General features: G+C 37.7%; 1 long non-coding RNA gene across 1 annotated transcript; it reads left to right on the forward strand.

Annotated features, from left to right (window-relative positions):
* Positions 1 to 282: 282 nt before the first annotated feature.
* On the forward strand, positions 283 to 10,704 carry LOC123332195. Its single transcript, XR_006548970.2, has 3 exons — positions 283 to 688; positions 986 to 1,472; positions 10,473 to 10,704. It is a non-coding gene; the product is annotated as an uncharacterized LOC123332195 (long non-coding RNA).
* Positions 10,705 to 20,910: the final 10,206 nt, after the last annotated feature.

Consider the following 20,910-nt stretch of genomic DNA (forward strand, 5'->3'; position numbering starts at 1 on the left):
TAGGCATGTGCTGTGCATGTTCTTTCTAACTGGGCTAGTTTTTTTCTCATGCCATGGGAGCAGGTGGCATGAAGCTGTTTTGATGAGGTTAAAAGGCTCCTCCCCTCTTTCCCCAAGCAGCAGCCTGAAGAACGTCAGCAGTAATTGTGTGCCTGGCTCTGCTGTGCAGAGAGAGGGTGGAGGCAAAATTGATATCAAATAAGGGTATCAAACTGAGATCTGAATTTCTGTTTAAGTTGTTGCTCATTTTCATTAGCTATGCCAGGGGTGCGAAGCTTATGACTTAAACATCCTTGGGAGTAAGAACAGTTATTTTTGATGGATTCATATTTCTCTTCTCCATAAAGACTGAATTAGTGTTGTAGTGGCTATAAATGAAGGGGTTTCTTTATCCTCTTCTCATTTTATTATTTACTAATCAGACTTCAGCTCAGATAGATGAAAGAGAGAGGCTCAGTTGCCTAGATGTGAGGCCTTTAATGAAGATGAGAGACCCCAGGGAGCCGAAATCTGAAGTAGAACGATGCTGCTTTTGGGTTTCTTGTCATTTCTTCAGTTGCTTCGCCTCCCTTTTCCAATGGGCCTAGTGAGCAGGAACTATCCAAGGTGCTAGAACGCTGGCAGCTTTGCCGTTCAATGCAGACGGATTGCAGAAACAGAGAAGAAAGATTACTGCTTATTTCAGAAGGTAGGTTCTTTGTTTCAGAATCCCTGATTAATCAGCAGCAGCATCAACAGACTAAGGCAGCTGGAGAGGAGAGAGAGAGAAGCAGGAAGGGAGGGAGTCAGGGGCAGGGAGGGAGGGGAGAGAGAGAATGAGAGAGAGAGGGCTGGTTGTCACGGGGGAGGGACGATGCCACAAGCTAGGCTGCTCCAAACCTTCTGTATGTAAGTGGCAATGAGAAAGAGCATCTTTTTGGCTGAAAGGAGACATGTAGAAAGGATGTTTCTGATTTTTTGTTTTCATTTATTTTTGCCTTCACAGAATATAATCAAATGAGGCACCTTAGCCAGCCTGGGTGATTGCTTCGAGTCTTATAATCATCTGTGTAGCAAAGTGGGTAAAATTATTCAATTTCTTCCCTGCTGGACCTGGAAGGCGAGAGGCTGTGTGTTCATCCCCACCCATTAGCTATGCCCTCTTTTCTCTGAATGTCGATTTAAGGAAGCAAGCACCTGTCTTCTGCCACTGAATCTTCCTAGCAAACTTTAAAGGCCATTTTATCTGATAGAAAGAACATCAAGAATGCTCTGATCTCTAGTGATGAAGAATCTGGGAGTGGACACTTTTCCCATCCAGATCCAATGCACTTTAATTGAAGAAAAACTGAGCTGAACTACAAGTCTATTTCTTATGGTGCTGGATGACTCCTACAGAACTGCCCTGAGATCAGCTGCGAGAGAGGGCTCTGACAGACACAAGTCACCTTCTGAATATTGAACTTAGCTGTCCCTGGGGACTTAAAATTTTGGTATGTATCTCATTTTTCAGATTCTCTAAGCATGCTAATTGAATCCAGCACTAAATAGATCAAGCAATCTGGTTATAAGATGGAATGGATTTTAGCTGGGGATACTTAATGCTGAAGTTTGCATGTCTTATTAGCTGGAGCAGAAAGAAAGCCACAGCAAAGGCATCCAAGGCTTTAATGAGCCTCAGGCTATTCTGTACCCTCTTAGCCACTTAGTTATATTACCGCAGAAATGGTTAAACCAGATCTTCATTGGTAAAATAAGCCATGTTGAATTATTAAAAGCATTGAAAATATTTTCCAGGGTATTAATTGGCATTCATGTGGTGCATGCTAGCTATTTATCTGCTATTTCATACCATAAATATTTTACAACAATGTCTTAGCACATTTGTTTCAGCCCAGTTTTGTGTTCTCAAGAAAGAAAAAAGAAAGAAAAGGCACAGAACCAAAATGTAAAAATCCAAACTATCAGAATACAGCAAAGCTGAAACTGTTTTTTCCTAACTGATAAGACATAAATTTCTTTGAGAAATATATATTTTAGGATCAATCAATACCAGGAAGATTTCACTAGTCTCATCACAATAAATATTTGAGAACTTTAGGTGGACCCGTTTTACTTGGGACACACACTTATTTTGTTGGGGTGTCTCCATTCTAATTCTTCCAACTATTGGCAAATTTTAAATACAAGAAATGCAGGTATTCCCTATCTGGAAGAACTAGTACATGAAATAATGTTGTTCATTGTCGTTAGGAAATCTTAAAGTTGTTTCAGTACCAAGAACTGGAATGTTGTTCTAAATATAGTCCAAAAATAAGAGAACTCAAGAGAAGAGCTTCCACGATGTAGTTTTGGTCATTTTAACACACAACAATTTATTACTGAGTAGTGTGGATTAATGACTGTAGAACACAAGTGGAAATTAACTTCTCTCTTAATATTTCACACTTCAGACAATGCTTCAACTTATTTTGTAGATAGTCAAGTGGTAAACAAATTAACATGAGAACATGTGAGCCACAAATGACAAAATTATTTCATTTTTCTGTGGAAAGTGCAACATATGTTTGCCAACTCAGCAAAGGAGGGGACTCTGTGAAGGACATTACCGATTTAGAAAATCAGTGAATGCAGACCTGAGGGGGAAAAAACACTACAACTTCACAAGGAACTGCAGAGAAGCCCAAGGACTTGGAGCATTAGTAAAGTTTAGAAAGAGAAGTGCAAAAATCCTGGAGACAGGAAGGTTGGCTATTGTTTTTTTTAAAAAAAAGTAAGTCATAGCCTTCCAACCCAATTAGATGATTTCTATTGTTGCTCCAGTCAGCAATTTATTCTACTGACTATATCTAGTTTGCAAATACTGCCTTGTAAGCATCTGGAAACATCTGGCCAAAGGCTCCAAAAAGTACCTCAGCCATTGACATTTTCAGTGAGTGCCTAATATTAGTGAAATGTGCAGTGTTTTTAGAACATAGGCAAATAGTCCCATGACAGCCTGAAAGTTGGGGTGGGAGTGGATGTCTGATTTACAATGCTTCTACGCTAATGTGATCAATGCCCATGTTAACCATTTTGGGAAGAGAGATAGTAGAGAAAAACTCACTACAAAGTAATCTGCTTTCTGAGGGAAAAAAAAAGCAATCACTGTCTTTGTAGTCACTTCAACAAGCTCTCTTGGTTTTAACTCTAACATTTCCCATTTTGGGCAGAACAGCTGCATTTTGATGACAGTGGAATGAAAAATTAAGCGTGACCATTCGTGGGGTGGAGAGCAGGATTTCAAGCATAATCAAAGTGAAATTATAGGACTTATTTTTACACATTATAAGATTTGATCAGAAAAATAATTCTGACATGGTTTGCATGGGTTGTGGAGTGGAACCAGGCAATCTAGTCTGTTGATTTGGTCCTCCGTGAAGTCAGCAAATTTGATATTAATTTGCATATGTATTTTACATATGTATATGAAGCCTGATTATTTAAATACCTATTTTTTCAAATTGATGTGAGTACATGCAAAAAATGTAAAAGATCTTTTTCTCGTGATGAACAAAAAATATAGTCAAAATTGCCATGAGAAACTTTTTTATTTGGATGAATAGATACTACTGGACAAAATAAGATTCTCTATCTCAGAGAAGATGCAATGATTGGTGTGGGAGGGAAAATCAAATTGTAATAAGCCAAAATCAAACAGCTTCCTCACAGTGTTGAGACAGGTGTGGTTTGAAAACCTAAGAAACAAATAAGGGGTGGGGACTAGAAAAGTTTCCCATATGCATATAAAGTGAAAACCATTAACATGAAATCAAAGCAAAGTGTCTCAGGTTTCCACCATGAAACTTATCCCCTTCTACGTATTTTGTTTTTCTCAAATAACATTATAATAATAGCACAAAATAAACTTTATCTTATTCTGGCTGTAACATCATATGGAGTTAAATGTGACCTAAAATTTAAGACATTTCTTACAGAACTTTAAGATTGGGGAGCAGTTCCCTCCCACACATATGTTTTTGATTCTACTACCCCTCAGTGTATGTGGAAAATATCTGGATAGGTAGAGTTTTCACAACTTTATATCTTGGAAAACCAAGGTTTTAGATGGAGCACAGCTCCGTTTCAGAAATTCTGAGTAAACACCACAAGAAGGGAAAAAAGAAGCAGTCCTCCTAAGGGCCAGAGGACTAATTCACTGAGAGGATGCTGGTATGCTAGAACTCTGCTTTGGGTAGATGGTAATAAACGGCTCATAGGATGTTTCTGCCAGAGAAGTCAGTGTACACCTCCACTGGAGCCATTTCTTACGGAGTCAGAGTGGTTGATGTCAAAATGCGTGAAATTACACTACAGGAGGAATCTCTTCTGACTTTTAAGAAAAGAAAAATTATTTCACGTGTATGAGAAGATGGCATACCTGATATTTATCTGACTCTTTTGGTATATTTTAAAAATTAAAAAAGCCTATAGTTAATCAAAAGCCCTCTAGACTATGGAGGAACCTAACCTTAACACCATTTTTAGAGCCACATTAAATATCCTCTTATATGGCTTCAAAATTTCAGCCGTGTAAGATTTGTTTCTTAATTTACAAAGGGAATAACCCATGTGAATGTATTAATATGATCTTAGCTAAAGTTTTTGCATGTACTTGCTTCTCAAAAATAGGCTTCCATTTTTTTGGCTTGAACACTTAAATTCATAAAAGTGTCTCATCTTATTGGGTTCCTTGAATGCAAGCAGTGGCTACAGAAAGAGAAAGAAACATTTTAAAATGTTTCCATGTACTGTGTTTGAATAGCCGTATGTATATTTTCTGCTCTGTATATGTATATAATGGATAGTTTCATTTCAGTGGAGATATTTGTAAAGAAATGTAATGTTACTTTCAGTTCTAGGCTCAGCATTAGTAAGGTCAAGTGATGATGTTAAAAGAAAATAAAGAAATGATTAATTTGATTAAAAGATAAAATGTTTAATGTCATAAATATGACTGAATCCCATCTGGTGCCTCTTAGCTGAGTAAAGTGAAATTTCATATTCTGATAAGTATCACAATACTGTACAAAGTAATCTTTACAAAGGGTGTGGTCAATAGGAAATGACAAAAGTTAAAGAATAAAATAAAAGAAAGCTGAACAATTAACCATTCAGTTGTATTTAATCCAACTTCTGTAGCTCTTTATTAGAATGGGCTGATTCTAAATACAGTGATCCAAAAATTGAATAAAAAGAGTGCCTTATAAATGCAGAATACAGCAGTACAAGAAAGGCATAAAGTGAATACTTGGAGTTATCTGTGATTTGTACGGGAATTCTGATCTCCATTATTTTAGATGCTTTCCCAGGAGAGTCCCTGACACAAATTTTAAATATTGACCACAGCTTCCAAGAAAAAGAACATATACAAGAAAAAATCTTGGGCTATTCGAATCAATGTTCTGCATTCCAAAGAAAACATATCTGCTTTGTGGGTGGAGACCATGGATGCCAGCTTTCAACCACTGCGGAGGGGGGTGGGGTGCTAAAATTTCTAATTGGTTTTGAGCAAAAATGGCTGAAGACACATATTTCAAATAAAGGAGATGCCTGGAGAAATGCAAACTTTCCATTCAATTTCACAGGCTCTGTTAAAATATGTTAGGCAATGATTTTGACCTACTGACTGACGTAGACTCATTCATTAATTAATTGCAATATGGCTAAAGATGCTACCTGAAGGAAGTTGCCTGTTTGCTTCTTAACTGTTTTCTTTTATGATGCCAACTTTAGGAATTAGGTGCTCAAAACAAGCCTTCATAAAATGTTTGCATATAGGATTGTCTTTCAAGGGCTAGAACTGAACTTGATTTAAATCCAACAATCAAAACACAGTCAAATTTTTAGTGATAACAAATATATCTGATTAAATATCTGTCTTAGCCATGAATACACATTTCTGAAAGGCTGATTTAAGATCACACTTGTCTGTGGGTTCTCCCTGCATGGGAATGGTAGCAGTTGTAAAGAGGTAGACACTTAATATGATTCACTTTTCTTAGGTGAGGCCATGAATCTGTTCATTCATAGTCCAGTTTTCTGAGAAATACCATTGGGCTTGGACGGGTGGAGTCCAAGTGTTTGGGAGATGGGATACATGTCTTGGTTCATATTCCCCAAAGCCTTTATTTTCTAGATGTGAAAAATGGGTGTGCGTGGGTGCTCAGCTGTGTCAGACTCTTTGTGCACCTATGGACTCTAGTCTGCCAGACTCTTCAGTCCATGGGATTTTCCTGGCAAGAATACTGGAATGGGTTGTCTTTTCCTTCTCCAGGGGATCTTCCCAACCTAGGGATTTTACCTGTGCTTCCTGTACCTCCTGCATTGCAGGTGGATTCTTTACCTGCTGAGCCATCAGGGAAGGGGCAAAATGGATAAGTACTTTTAAATGCTTTTGGTTAGTGAGCAAATCTATTAACCCTTTTCATGGCCTCTATTTGCATACCTTTGATTAAGGAAGTTAGTTGAACATTAAGCATTCTATTCTGTTTCAAGTAAAACTATATTTATAGAGGAATTATTACAAAACCTTATCTTCACCACAGTTGAAAATTGTGAGAATCATCTAATGTTAATGACTTATAAATTTGGTCCCATATTGAGCATGCATTTTCTAACTGAATCCTCACAATAGTGTAAGGAGGTAAATAACGATTTTTTAAATATGGAGACTGAAACTTAAAGAGGTTAATTAACTTGCACAAAGTCATAGATCTAGGAGTGCTTTAGTTTAGGACTTTTAGGCTGTTGTGGTCAACAACTCCATTATGTGTCCTTCAAGACTGCCACCATTTCTCTCTACATTACAAACTACATTTTACATATGGACAAAAAGGCAAAAGGGCTTCCCAGGTGGCCCTACTGGCAAATAATTCACCTGCCAATGCAGGAGACACAAGAGACATGGGTTTGATCCCTGGGTCAGGAAGATCCCCTGGAGAAGGAATGGCAACTCATTCCAGTATTTTTGCCTGGAAAATTCCATGGGCAGAGAAGCCTGGTGGACTACAGTACATGGGGCCTCAAAGAGTCAGACATGATAGAACACTTAGCACTAAAAAGGCAAAAAAAGTATGATAGTTAAATAGTGATACAGCCCGTCAATTTTTTTTTTTTTACTTTTACTTTTGAAGACTACATATAACCATTGAAAAGTGTTTGTCGTCAAAAATGCTGACCATCACCATGACAAACTAGTGAATGCCAACACTGCCAAGTGAATTAGTGCCCTTGTCACACTGCATTGCGATTATTTACTTCCTGTGTTCTTTCACTGCTGAATGAATGTCTAGAGGGATACAGTTTTGCCTTTATCACTGCCTAATGCATAATATTGGAGAAGGCGATCGCACCCCATTCTAGTACTCTTGCCTGGGAAATCCCATGGACAGAGGATCCTGGTAGGCTGCAGTCCATGGGGTCGCGAAGAGTCGGACACGACTGAGCAACTTCACTTTCTCTTTTCACCCTCATGCATTGAAGAAGTAAATGGAAACCCACTCCAGTGTTCTTGCCTGGAGAATCCCAGGGACGGGGGAGCCTGGTGGGCTGCTGTCTATGGGGTCACACAGAGTTGGACACGACTGAAGTGACTTAGCAGCAGCAGCAGCAGCAGCAATGCATAATATGGAGCTTCCTAGGTGGCACTAGTGGTAAAGAATTTGCCTGCCAATGCAGGAGATGCAAGAGATGTGGGTTTGGGTCAGGAAGATGCCCTGGAGGAGGGCATGGCAACCCACTCTAGTATTCTTGTCTGGAGAATCCCATGGACAGAGGAGCCTGGTGGGCTACAGTCCATAGCGTTGCACAGAGTTGGACGTGACTGAAGCAACTTAGCATGCAGCACAGTGTATAACATGTGCTCAAGAAATACTTGAATAAATGAATGATTGTAGAAACAAATATCCTCTAGAACTGGATGACTCAAGCATGTTCACCAACATCCAGTTTTCATTGCTCTGAAGTGTTACTAGATTTCACAGTTGATTTTCATCCCCCAAATTTTCATCTCAATTAAAAAAACACCTTATAATAGGACTCTCCACAGTATACATATTTTACTATGTTATTATTTAATATTTTCTCAAAATAAACAAATTTGAACTCTAATCAAGTTGAAAGGCCACTTAGGGAGATAATTAATTTTCAGAGGTGCACAATTAATCTGGTTAATGTTTGGAATATATAACTCCATAAAGAATCGCAAGTGTCATCCGTATGGAGAGGAAAACTTAAGGGAAGAAATAAAAATCTTTGGATAATGCCTTACACAATGGGAAATAGACAGTTTTGCTCCAGGGCAGAGTAGGAATGATCATCTTCCACCCTGAGGCATTCTCTCTAGAATCCTTGTAATACTGACTTGGCTTGCTTAACTATGGTAGAAATAATTGCCATGAAGTTGTGCAGATCTTTTTTTATTGAAGCACACCTCTTGCTGAAATCCTTGGTAGAAGTGATTTCCCAATAATACTAATGCTTTAGCTCTTTGAGTATCATGTTGCATCCCCTCCCCCACAAATTACCATCATTCATAGCAGAATTTTTTTAATTCCTATGTATGTTCACCACTTCTGATAGGATGATAATGAAATACAATTTGTCACATTAGGTGGTTGCAATTAGAAGTCCATTTCATTTACCAACCCATTACGGCTTAAAACCAAATTAAACATAAGAAAACAAAATAACAGAAAAGCATGAGTGGAAGAACAATTAATTGATCCTCTGGTTTCAACAATTTCTTACATGTTGAATAAATCCTTAAATTTAGAGTGGGCTTCAAGTAACGTATGGATTGACTGGCAGCTGAAATGCTAATAAACTCTGATAAGAAGTGAAGTTTCCATAGCTATGATCCAGGTTATGGAACATGATTATTCTTGTAAAAAAATCAGAATGGAAATAATTTGAAATGGTAAAAATGAAGGTCTAGGACTTCTACCTTAAAAAGCTCAGTGGATATTAAAAAAAAAAATCTTTCTGAGACTGTTGAAGAAAGTAAAAGATGTAAAGGTGATTTATAATTTTTAAATTTGCCAACATTTTCTTTGCTATTAGCAAAGATTTGCTTTACCACAATGAATATGCAACTGAGGACAGTAAGCATTATTAAGCTATAAGTGTAAAATATTTATTCTGCATGTAATTAATTAAAATTCAGTTCTATTTTGATTGATACAAACACAATTTCTCTATCCCCTGGCTTCATTTATTTCTATGATTCTTTGGATACTTCTACTTCAAGCCATGCTGATTTCTATAGCCTGCTGGCTATCTATCTACCCATTCATCTATATATATATTTTTACATGATTGTTCCTGTCAATAATATCAACAAGCTTTATTATGTATACACTTATTATTGTTGAACTCTATGTGAAATTCTCTATAGTCATCACCTTCCATAATCTTCATATGAGTAGGAGCTAAGCATTATTATTTCCATCATTTTATAGGTGAGTTTGTAAAGTCCTATGTTTTTGTTTTGATTTGATTTTGGCTTTCAGAGTTCCTTTCTGTGGCTCAGGTTTTTAATCCTTCAAGTAGTAAGGATAATCAAAATTGCCATTGCTTGAATGACCAGAGTGGTAAGTATTAACATGGTTCTGGTGATCTATGATTTTTGACTTACAGTATGAAGCCATTTTGGAGAATAATGGAGGACCCCAAAGAGATGATTTCTAAGCCAATTTATATTAGAAAAGTGAATTTCCTTGATAACTGCTCTATTTTGCATGAATTGTTCAGATTCATAAATCTTAACTTTAAATTGCAAGGAAAACATACAATAAGAAAGTTCATTCCAAATTATTACATTATTTTATTTGAAACTGAACAGAAAAGTTGTTATGGTGTTCAAAAAAGAAGTAGAGCTTGGCTCTAATATAGCTTATTAGCATATGAACACATTTTTGAGAAACAAAATCATGGCTATTTACATGGTGTGGTCAATGCATGCTCAGTCGTGTCCGACACTCTGCTACCCCATGGACTGTAGCCCACCAGGCTATTCTGTCCATGGGATTTCCCAGGCAAGAATACCAGGGTGGGTTGCCATTTCCTTCTCTAGGGGATCTTCCTAACCCATGGATCGAACCTGCATCTCCTGCATTGGCAGGAGGATTCTTTACCACTTGTGCTACCAGATAAGCCCATAACCTATGTTATTTTTCCCCCCAAATGCTTACACCTTCACATCACCCTTCAGTGCAAGAGCTTTGGCCATTGATTTGTTCATTTTGCCACTTTGAGGAAGTGTTTGCTACCCAGGCAAAATTCATTTAATATTTACTTTCAACATGCAACTGTGATTTCTAATGAGACATGTTCTCCAAGTCGATTCTACCATAGACACTGGAGTTTGGGGCTGATGAGACGTTAGGAGAATAAGTAACACCTTGCTTTTACCCGCATCTCTGATGAAAGTGAAATGTGCTCTCATCCCACAGGAAGTGTTCCTTTTCATATGAAATCCTCCAAGATGATGAGCTCCAATCCCGAGGAAGACCCTTTGGACACGTTTCTCCAGTACATTGAGGATATGGGGATGAAGGCCTATGATGGCTTGGTTATTCAGAATGCATCAGACATTGCTCGAGAGAACGACCGCTTGAGAAACGAGACAAACCTGGCCTACTTGAAAGAGAAGAATGAAAAACGCCGAAGACAGGAAGAAGCAATAAAACGGTAAGTATAAGCAAAAGTGTCCTGAGTGTTGTTCACTCCAGGGAATCTGTGGGTCCTGCGAAGACTGTGATGTTGTCACCTGCTCAAGAAGGGGTTTGCCAAAGTTAGACTTGAAAAGACAAAGTGAAAATGTCTCCTCAACTGTAGCAGAAGACAATCCACCTTAGGGACAGGACTCTTGCCTTAGTTAACAAAAGTTGTTTACTTCTGTGTTATGATTATAGAGGCACAGATGGGATGAGGAAAAAAATTCAGTTTCAAGTAAAAGTTCATACTGAACGATCTCTTGATAAAAGCTTAAGGGAACACACATTTATTTAATGTTTAATGAAAAACCCCCATCTTTAAAGGTCTTTGTATCATCCTTATCTTATAATAGAGTTCATCTTTCTATGAAAAGACTTGTCAATGATTAGACTTTTGTGAGTTTCTGAAGTGGAAGCTTCAGTGTGTGGTCTCTATGCAGAGTTCTGTGGCTATGACATCTCTTACCTGATACTAAGTGCCCCAAGTTTGTTCAAATGAGATGACTTTTATGCTTCAAAATCTACCTGCTACATGCAAATGAGCCTCAATTGCAGCCTCCAAACTGAGGCTACATTTTCCAGTGTATTGAGATCAAAAGAAGGATATACAACTTTTGATTTTTCCAAAAAAATGTTCAGCATTTTCTGAGTGTATATATTGTAAGGGTACAGGTATAAATGTGTGTTTGATGGAGTCCTATTTATTCAATGAAGTACATTTATTAAGGGCAAAGAGACAGAATTCAGGAAATTAATCCATCAATTGCCTGGATAACTGAATGGTAATAGTAAGCTGTCTTGATAGTTGGTGGATTTTTCATCTAATCTGAAATTAATCCTTTTGCTTACTCTCTGTGAACACTATAATATGAAGGAAAAGAAAACATTCTTTTAAGGTGGACTGTTCATTCTTATGGGCTTCCCTCGTGGCTCAGGTGGTAAAGAATCTGCCTTCAATGCAAGAAACTGGGTTCAATCCCTGGGTCAGGAAAATCCCATGGCGAAGGAAATGTCTACCCACTTCATTACTCTTGCCTGGAGAATTCCAGGGACAAGGAGCCTGGCAGGCTACAGTCCATGGTGTCACAAAGAGTTGGACATAACTGAGTCACACACACACACATACACATTCATTCTTATAAAGAAGCAAAGTAAGGATGCACTACTCCAGTCATTTAATGATTGATGAGGAAGAAGAGGGAGAGAAACAGGGAGAGAGATTTGGAATCAAACACATAGAAAAAACTTTTGTAGAGGATCATTGTGAAAGAGTGCAATCTTTTTCTCTGGACTATTAAAATGGAAATCCATTCTATTACCAAATATACAAATATTTATAAAATTGCTTCATAAACATGTTAATAATTGCATATGATTTTTGTAAGATGTTATTTATTTTATTTATTTCTACCCAGTTTTAGTTCCGAGAAGGCAATGGCACCCCACTCCAGTACTCTTGCCTGGAAAATCCCATGGACGGAGGAGCCTGGTAGGCTGCAGTCCATGGAGTCACTAAGAGTCGGACGTGACTGAGCGACTTCACTTTCACTTTTCACTTTCATGCATTGGAGAAGGAAATGGCAACCCACTCCAGTGTTCTTGCCTGGAGAATCCCAGGGACGGGGGAGCCTGGTGGGCTGCCGACTATGGGGTCGCAGAGTCAGACACGACTGAAGTGACTCAGTAGCAGTAGCAGTTTTAGTTGACATCCCAGGTTCCTTGCTTACAATAAATTTTTTTCTGCAAAGTACCTCTGATAAATTTCTATATGTACATGAACATTTTAAATTATTTCTGTGAGTCTAACATTTCTGAAACTCAAACAAAAAAGAAAACTCATGATTTTTAAAATAACTTCATATATAAAATCTAAAGTTTTCCAATTTTGCCATTAAAACTCATAAATTCATTATTTTCTCTAAGCATAGGGACAGAATTATGTGCTTAATTGTTCTATTAGACTACACAGAGCACCCACAGTGTGCTTATCACTGTACTATTAGATTCTGTGTTTCATCAACAACCTTCAGAAAGTTTCTATCTAAAGATCTAAGACAGCAAAAATGACTCATTCTTAGGTGGTAAAGTGATCAAAGAGGCATAATTCCAAGAAGTTCAGGGAACAGGGACAGGAATTTAGGTAAGTGACTGTGCAGTTCTTAGAACAGAATCTTAAGCCAAATTATTGCTCAATAATTACTGGGTCGAAAAGTTCATATGGGTTTTTCCATAATGTCTTACGGAAAAAACCCGAATGCAGTTTTTGGGCCATCCCAATAACTTGCTGTCAAATATATTCATTGATTGGTAAAATATTTATTGGAAGTTTACTGAATGCCAGGAAATGTTCTAGGCTTTTATGTACATGTGCTAAGTCGCTTCAGTCATTTCTGACTCTTTGTGACCCCATCGACTGAAGCCCACTAGACTCGTCTGTCCATGGGATTCTCCAGGCAAAAATACTGGAGTGGGTTACCGTGACATTCTCCAGGGGGTCTTCCCAACCCGGTGATCGAACCTACATCTCTTACGTCTCCTGAATTGACAGGCAGATTCTTTACTACAGGCGCCACCTGGGAAGCCCTAAGCTTTTATGAAATATCAATAAACAGAACAAAGTTCCTGGTTATAAAAGACTTCATTCTGAAAGGAGGGTAAAGGAGAGGCAACATGAAAGATATGTTTAAATAAATGTATACGACAGGTGGTAACAGTTTTTCACACTGTAAAACAAGCCAAGATGAGGAAGATAAGAATAGACTCCAGGGAAGAACTCTGAGATCCTGCAACATCTGAGCAGGAGTATGAGACATTGGGAGCCTGTTGCTGGAGACATGAACCACATATGGCTATCTATGGGAAGAGGATTCTGGGCAGAGAAAACAGTTTGGTGTGTTTCAAGGGTAAGGTGTCCTGTTGTGACCGAGCAAATACTGAGGTTGGGGGACAAGTTCAGACTGGTAGTGGACCATCAGGTAATACAAAGCCTTATAAACACTTATGTTTTACTCTGATGGAAGAAAGATTACAGATTTTTGAGCATAGGTATGATGTGCTCCAACTGATCATCCCACAGTGATTACTATGGGTTCCATGGGTTGACTAGATGGATGGGGTATACCTGGATGCAGGGAATTCAGAGAGAAAGTTTTGTAGTGGTTCATGTGAGAAATGGTGGTAGTTTGGAGTAGGGTGATACTAGCAGAGGTGGTATAAAATACTAAGATTATGGGCTCCATTAGAATTTTCTAACTGATGAGATGTAGAACTAGAATAAAGGAAAGGAACTGAAGATGATTCTCAAGTGTGTTTTGCTGGTGTTCTGGGTTCTGTTGTTATGTGTTGGTTTTATCTGAGACAACTAGAAGAATGATGCTTACACTTAATGAAATGCTGAAGATTTGAAGACAAGTAAGTTTAGGTTGAATGGTGGGGGAATGGAAGTTCAGCTTTCATCGCCAATGTTGGGAGTCCTTTTAGATATTCAAATGGAGAATTCTGGATGGGCAATTGGATCCAGGATTCATGGTAGAGATCAAAGTTGGGGATGTTAATATGAGAGTCATAGATATTGCAGTCAAGAGTCTAGTTAGGAAGCCCTAGGGCCTAAAATTAGATAGAAAGAATAAAAGCACCCAGGACAGTTCCTTGGGGCATATATTTGCTTACATAACAGGAACAGTAGAAGAATCCAGTAAGAAGAGGTAGTGAGATAAGAGAACCACCAAAGTGGGTGTTGCATCAGAGTGAAACAACAAAAGGGATTAAAGAACAGAGATTTTACTGGTGGGTCAAATATATTGAAGCCTGAGGAATGAACAATGCTTTTTACCACATTGGTGTTGACAAGAAAAGTTTTGCTGGCGGTCTGGGGACAAAACCCAGTGGTGTTATGTTCATGAGAGGATAGAAAAAGAGGAATTGAAACAAGGAAGAAAATGTGTGCGTGTTAATTGCTCAGCCATGTCCAACTTTGTAAGCCCATGGACTATAGTCCTCCAGGCTCCTCTGTCCATGGGATTCTCCAAGCAAGAATACTGGAGTGGGTTGCCAGTTCTTCTCCAGCGGATTTGTCTGACCCAGGGATCAAACCCAGGTCGCCCACACTTAAGGAAGAAAATAATAGAAAATTATTGTAGGGATTTTTGAGGTTAAATAAAATTCACACATATGGAGAGTAGTTGAAGGAGGAAGAGAAGTTTATGGTGTTCTGTTTTCCTGGTTTTTTTCCTTTAAGAAGAGAGAAAGCTAGCTTATTTGAAATGCTGATATAAATGATTACAATAGAAAGGGAAATGTTAATGACTTAGGAGAGGGAAGGAAAAATTACTGTGATTATGTCCTTGAGTAGGTGGGAAGGGATGGGATCTCAAGTGTTTCAGATTGGAGCATAGACTGCTCAGCCGCAATGTATGGGTGACTGAACGATGAATGAACGGATGACTACTCCTGCGTGAAGCGGCCCCAAACCTGGCTCCTCATGCACCGTTTTATTATTGTACCATAGCCATCACACGTGCTAGGAATAAGAAGATGTAGTATGTCTCTTGCTCTCAGTAACTCTTACCTACTCTCTCCTACACTCTTTCATCAAATATTTTCTGGAGTTCAAACTTAAAATGTAAATATTTTTGGAAGGAGCAAAACACTAGTAAAATCTCCTAAATTTGGAAACCTTTCAGATGACGTTCTTTTTTCATTTATTTTGTTTTTTGTTGGAGTACAGTTGATTTACAATGTTTCAGGTCCTCAGCAAAGTGATTAAGATATATATGCATGCATACTAAGTTGGTTCAGTCGTGTCTGACCCTTTGAGACCCCGTGGACTGCAGCCTGCTAGGCTCCTCTGTCAATGGGATTCTCCAGGCAAGAATACTGGAGTGGGTTGTGAGAGTGTGAGAAGGCATGCAAGGGTGTGTGAGGATCTTCCTGACCCATGGATCGAAACTGCGTCTCTCTTACGTCTCCTGCATTGGCAGGAAAGTTCTTTATCACTAGTGCCCCCTTATATACCTATATTAGGGGTATAATATAATATATATAAATATATAATATTTATATATTACATAAATATATATATATAATATTCAGATTCTTTTCTATTTTAGGTTATCACAAGATATTGAGTGTATAGTGATATACTGTGATATACAGTAGGTCCTTGTTGTTTATCTATTTTATATATAATAGTGTATGCATTTTAATCCCAAATTCCTAATCCAAAATCCCCTCCTTTCCCTTAATAACTATGTTTGTTTTCTATGTATGTGAGTTTATTTCTGTTTTGTAAATTAAGTTCATTGGTATCACTTTTTATATTCCATATATAAGCAATGTCATATAATATCTGTCTTTTTCTGTCTGATTTACTTAGTATGATAGTCTCTAGGTCCATCCATGTTGCTCAGATGGCTTTGTTTTATAAAAGCTGGGCTCATGAGCAGTGTGCAGGAGATCTGGCTTCAATCCCTGGGTCGGGAAGATCCCCTGGAGAAGGAAAACCCACTCCAGTATTCTTGCCTGGAGAATTCCATAGACAGAGGAGTCTGGTGGGCTACAGTACAGCGGGTTGCAAAGAGCTGGACACGACTGAGGGACTAACACACACACATGTGCAGTGTGAGGACATACATAGAAGTTTCTGGATGATGCAAAGGGAGGAACTGGAGAATCAAGAAAGGAGCCAGAAAAGTCATGACTGGGCAGGAGGAGGAGGTTCAAGGCCTCCTTGTCTTTGGGATGGGGCTCTCAAATTATTCCATCTCAGTATCCTACTGAAATGTTCAAATTCAATTTATATTGTTTGTATGGGGACCAGTGTTCTGGGATTCTGACAATTAACGAATATAATAAAATTTAAATATTATATAGAATATTCTCATAGTACATTTTTAGAGTGGCTTCAACTTTGCTAATAGGAAGTTCATTTTTGTTTGTGTGTGTGTGTTCTATTTTTTATTTTATTTTATTTTTTAACTTTACAATATTGTATTGGTTTTGCCATATATCAACATGAATCCGCCACAGGTATACACATGTTCCCCATCCTGAACCCTCCTCCCTCCTCCCTCCCTGTACCATCCCTCTGGGTCGTCCCAGTGCACCAGCCCCAAGCATCCAGTATCGTGCATCGAACCTGGACTGGCGACTCGTTTCATATATGATATTATACGTGTTTCAATGCCATTCTCCCAAGTCATCCCACCCTCTCCCTCTCCCACAGAGTCCAAAAGACTGTTCTATATGTCAGTGTCTCTTTTGCTGTCTCATATACAGGGTTATTGTTACCATCTTTCTAAATTCCATATATATGCGTTGGTATACTGTATTGGTGTTTTTCTTTCGGACTGACTTCACTCTGTATAATAGGCTCCAGTTTCATCCACCTCATTAGAACTGATTCAAATGTATTCTTTTTAATGGCTGAATCTACAAGCAATAAATGCTGCAGAGGGTGTGGAGAAAAGGGAACCCTCTTACACTGTTAGTGGGAATGAAAACTAGTACAGCCACTATGGAGAACAGTGTGGAGATTCCTTAAAAAACTGGAAGTAGAACTGCCTTATGACCCAGGAAGTTCATTTTTTAAATTTTTGAAAACTCCTTAGCAAGATTCTGGTCACACAGGCATTTTGAGGTTGCAGAGATGGTGACCAAGTCAGAATGTCCACATCTAAATTTCACACATATTTAATACTTTTAACATGCAATTTATGTCATTATATATAAAATTCAATGTGATATTAATGAACACAGTCTAATCAATTAAAATTCCTTGTCATATCTGCTGAATGCTCACTTTAATATATACTATGATTTAATGTAAATGCTGAAAATCTAAAGATGGGGCATGTTTGACCTTGAAAAGGCATTGATGATAATTCTCTGTGAAATATGCCAGTTGCAATTTCAGAAATGTGCAGACTGCCAGGGATTGCTTAAAAAATGGAAATAGGATTTCATGTGATTGACCTTCTAGATCACATATGTGCTGAAATGCCTTTTGTGTTGAAGCTGGGAAGCTTAAAACACTGAGCTCTTAGGAAAAAATCTCCTCATCACATTCTCAGTGTTCCAAGTCACTTGGGCTTTCTGAGCCCAATTACTTATTTTTAAACTAAGTTGAGCCCATTTTTTGCTACTAACTTCCTTATATTTTCACTTCCATTTCCCAGATGGGATTTCACTGAAAAGTCTTATTGGATAGAAAATTTTAGATAAATAAAAAGTGATACTCAGTACTTAATAGCTCCAAATAACATTTGGTGGGAGAGAGAAAGACTCAAAAGGCGAAAACTTAATGAATAATGAAAAAATATTTCAGTAGCTCATTATTTCTGCTATGTTAAAATTCTAATGGTTTTCTGCAGGCATTGTTAAATGAGATTTCTTTTTTATTAAAAAAAAAAAACTATCAGAAAACAAACATGCACAACCTATCATTTCAAACTAGTGAGATCACCTGAGATAGGTTAGAAAACCCTAGTTTGTTACACATGTGGATGAAGAGGGGTGTTTAAGACACAAGGATAATAGATATATTGAACCATTGACACACATAGGCACTAGTTATTAAGGGGAGGCAACTGACAAATGAGAACAGGCTGGTTACAGACAACATGTAAGGCAGTACTTATGTGTACCTATTAATGTAAGATCTCCTTTGAAGATTCACTCTTTACCAGTAACATCAAGAAGAGCAATAAAAAGATCATCTGGTAAACCCAGTGATGCATGCTTAGGCTTGAGGCTCCTCTCTTCATGTGAATTTTTTCTATCTGGATTCTGGAATTCATTCTTGCATTGTCTCATTTTACTATCAGTAAAATGATTATATTTTGAAAACAATATAAGACATATCCTTTATTTTAAAAAAGCTACTGGAAAATGTGTTCCCAGTACATATCTTTCTAAGTATGTTTTCTATTAAAGAAAGGGGTCGAATATTTTTTTCTAATAAAACAAATGCTACATTAGTGAAATTCCCCCTAACATTGCAAGTCTGGAAGACAGTTCTCGATTTTAGCAAAGTGGTTCTGACACAAAGGACTACTTAGGCTGATTAGGAATGTCTCTATTCCCTATGGATGCCCTCAAGGGATCTATATGAGGTTATATTTCCTCTTTAAAAGTGACAGACAGAAACAGAATTAGATTAGTTACAGCTCCTTTAAAAAAATACATGCAATTGTATATTAAGATATATACTTGGAAGCCATTTATATTTGAAGATTTCAGTATCTCTGTTAGTCAAAAGAAACAAAGGGCCAGGAAGGTTCATCCTTTAGACAACTGAGAAAAAAATAACTAAAAATAAAATTAAAGAAAATATTTGCTTCCTATTTATTAAAGCATTTCTACTTAGAAAGCAAATGACTGTGATACCAAAATTTAGAATTGGTTGCTATTTGAAATGATTACCCAAAGACATAATTACATTGAGAGCTCTTATTAGAGAAATGTTAGCAGTTACATAAATCCTCTTTAGATTGTTATGGCTTCTGGAATCATACTCGTGATTTGCGGCAGAAGACTTTATGGAAATAGGGAGCATTTACTGAAGAGCATTTGAGTGAAAGAAATATCCCTTCAGTGCAATGTGAATAGTCACGGATAGGTAATCTTATTAGACCTGACTTAATTGCAGGTATGTGGAAAAATGAAATGCCCCGTTTATGCATGAAAATGGATGTTCACTTTGTCAGGTGAAGTGGGGACAGTTAAATGAACCAGAGTTCAAAAACACTACCATCTCAACTTTTAGGAATACTCTACTGCTAGCCTTAGAAATGACTCTACAGCCAGCTCTAGCTCCAATGCTTAGAGCACAGGAAACAAACCCCCAAAGCCTTCAGCCATATTCGTCTATCTAGAACAAAACCCAAATCTGCAGCGTGTCAGGGTCGTGCTGGAATGAATCAGCTGATCTGATCTGATGTGAATTTATGACCTAATTTTGCTGTAGGACTCAGGGCTTAGGCAGAGAAAACAAGGTTAATGTGTTGATAAGGGGGTGAGATTAAACAGCGGACAGTATCTTAATAACCCTTTCTAATTTCAGCTTCCTCTTGTGTTTGTGATTAATTCCAATCACTTTTCTATTAATCATTTCAGAGGACCACAAGCTGCTTTATTTTTTTTTAATTGTTGTTAAAATTGTGCATCCAGATTTCTTTCTTCAAAGTTTAAACAAGATATCTAGACACTGGAGTAATTTTTATTATAATACAAATTTATGTGGATATTTTAAATTCATAGGACCCTACGATTAGAAGAGAGAATTCAGTAATTTGCCTTGTCCATCCCTCACTGCTCTTTATTGAGCCAGAAGCCAAATCTACAAGGGTGATCCTAAATAAATTGATTTATTAAAAATGTTCTATATTTCCAGTGCTGGAAGGGAAAGTTAATATTAATGAGCATGTATCTAAGGACACCACTTATGCTCATTAATATTAACTTTCCCCATTTAGCCTAAGGACTAAATTTGTCCATTTTGGTTGTTGAACCAGTTCACTTTGTAAGTCAGAATGGTGTCTGACTGCTGGCCTCCTGTTTTCAGTAAGGGTCGTCGCAGTCCTAAGAGGATTTATACTAACATCAGTATTCATCTTTTACAATTCATATTGCATCTATATTTGTAATAGAGGTGATTGTAGGTTTTTCACTCTGTCACCTGTCGGGGCACTTAGAGGTCCCATTAAGAGGGACCTTTAATGGCTCAGGTTAAGGTAAGACTTTATTCTTCTTATGTACCTTTTGGAGAGTATTTATCCCTCTGGTTGTTGCAACTTTAATTACATCTGGGACCTAGTGTTGACTTCACGTTTTAGGAAGCTCAGTGTCTGTTCTATATCTGAAATAAATAGACAGATGTTGGCAAGAGGAGGGGCTTTTTAGAACACAATCCCATGTGCGACTGTCAGTCAGCCTGAGAATTAAGCTCTTATGCGGAGGATACCACGGCAAAGAATGGATCTTTCAAATATCCATACCTACGGCTACCTGAATCATTGAAAAGAAACCCATTGGAAAGTATAAGGTAATCTTTTTTTTTTTCAAAAGCAGTGTTAAATATTTAGAGATGGTTATAGATTAATGGGGCAATAGTTTTTAGTTTAAGGCTGTTTCTTTATACTCTTCAGGCTATCAGAGGATATTCTCAATCTTTAAG

The sequence above is a fragment of the Bubalus bubalis genome, chromosome 2 (genome assembly GCF_019923935.1).
Source record: "Bubalus bubalis isolate 160015118507 breed Murrah chromosome 2, NDDB_SH_1, whole genome shotgun sequence".
Lineage (NCBI taxonomy): Eukaryota > Metazoa > Chordata > Mammalia > Artiodactyla > Bovidae > Bubalus > Bubalus bubalis.